The sequence below is a fragment of the Aplysia californica genome, unplaced genomic scaffold (assembly GCF_000002075.1).
Source record: "Aplysia californica isolate F4 #8 unplaced genomic scaffold, AplCal3.0 scaffold00106, whole genome shotgun sequence".
Lineage (NCBI taxonomy): Eukaryota > Metazoa > Mollusca > Gastropoda > Aplysiida > Aplysiidae > Aplysia > Aplysia californica.
Window position 1 is genome coordinate 1023892 of NW_004797376.1, and position 1718 is coordinate 1025609.

General features: G+C 39.5%; 1 protein-coding gene across 1 annotated transcript in view; it reads right to left on the reverse strand.

Moving 5' to 3' along the window:
* LOC101859092 overlaps window positions 1-1718 on the reverse strand; it is a gene marked incomplete in the record, with an annotated part of 193783 nt that overhangs the window by 24661 nt on the left and 167404 nt on the right.

Here is a 1718-nt window from a genome sequence, read left to right on the forward strand (position 1 = left end):
AGAGAGAGAGAGAGAGAGAACAGCAGTATGGTATTTGTCAGTGTGTACGTGCGTATGTGTGTGTTTGTGTGTGTATGCATGTGCGTGTTCGTGTGTGTGCGTGTGTGTGTATGTATCTGTGTGTGTGTGTGTGTGTGTGTGTGTGTGTGTGTGTGTGTTTGTCTGTGTGAGTGATAGGCAACTTTTGGAAATTCCTTCGCATCATACGGCCATTAGTTGAGAAACGCGATATCAAAATGTTAAGTAAACAACTTTTACGTCTTGACCTTATTTAAGTTTGCCACACGTACTCTGTGTGGTGAAGCTGTTTGTTAGACTCACACAATTGTACTTATGTGAAGCTAAGTTACTTATGTGCAGCTCAGAGGTCGACGCAACCCAGCCGGTGGTTGAATGGCACCACAGGTGGATCCCCCTTTCTTTTCATTTATTCTGTTGTTTCTGTTTATTTCTTGCTATATGACCAGTATTGCACCGATGACTTACGCCACCATCGACATAATTTAGATCAATATTATGAGTATGGCTGCCTTGACCCTGTCTGTCTGGGCCAACCCGAGTTAAGTGGAAATAGGTACAACATCTCAAGAGAAATACAGAAGTATTCGATAACATAGACATTCCTACACGTCAGCAATCGCAGGGAAGCATCAGTAAGATCTTCACTGCTCTTAACTGCTCTTTAAATTCTAACAGTATTGGACACATTTTTACACCTGACTGACGGAATTTTGCAATACTTTGTATAAAGTTTCGACACATCTTCAGCCTGCCACAGAGAAAAATCTGATCTTTCAACCACCAACAGGGCTCTACCTTTTGTGTCTGTATGGAGTGTGGTAGCTTTTTGTACTAAGGGTCTCATGTAATTTGTCCATTCCTATGAGGTGCTGACCCAAACAAGCACGAGCATACAACTCAAAAGAGCCAGGCTACAAGGCCAGGGGCAGACTGCTCAAAACTTGGCTGGATGACGTTAAATATTTCCTCCAAAAAATAACTGAACAACAAAAACCAGCCATCTATCCCTTAATCGAAAATTGCACCCCCCCCCCTCAACCACCCTCCCTTAACGTCTAACTATACAGTAGGAAGGATAAAGTAGAGAACGTTTGATGGGCCTGTTCATCAATGTTCAGGAAACATAACAAGCAGCATTCAGACGTTTTCTTTAGTAGTTTTTTTTTCTTCTAAAAATGAACTATTAGAACAGACTTCAATTCTAATAACATAGGCTGTGAGAAGTCATTGTCGATGTTCTTTGCTCTCTAATAAAAACTTCGCCGCCAAGTGTGCGAAACAAGGTATCCTTGTGGATTTGATAACTATTTTCTGTCTTAACAAAGCCCACTTCCAGTGCCAAATAAATATTGCAAGACTTTCAAACAAATAGGTAATCGGGCTTGATGAAAAGAATCCGAGGGATTTTTTAAAATATTATACAAGTACCCAAGAAAAAGCAGAGAGGTGCAGACACACAGACACACAGAGCACGCGTGAGTGAGATGCAATAAAATAGATAGATAAATAGATAGATAAATAGAAAGATAGAAAGTAATAGATAGATCGATCTATCGTTAGATAAAATAGACAGATAAAAAGAGACAGAGAAAGAGAGACGGCGATAAATAGATAGATAGAGATAGATAGATAGATAGATAGATAGATAGATAGATAGATAGATAGATAGATAGATAGATAGATAGATAGATAGATAG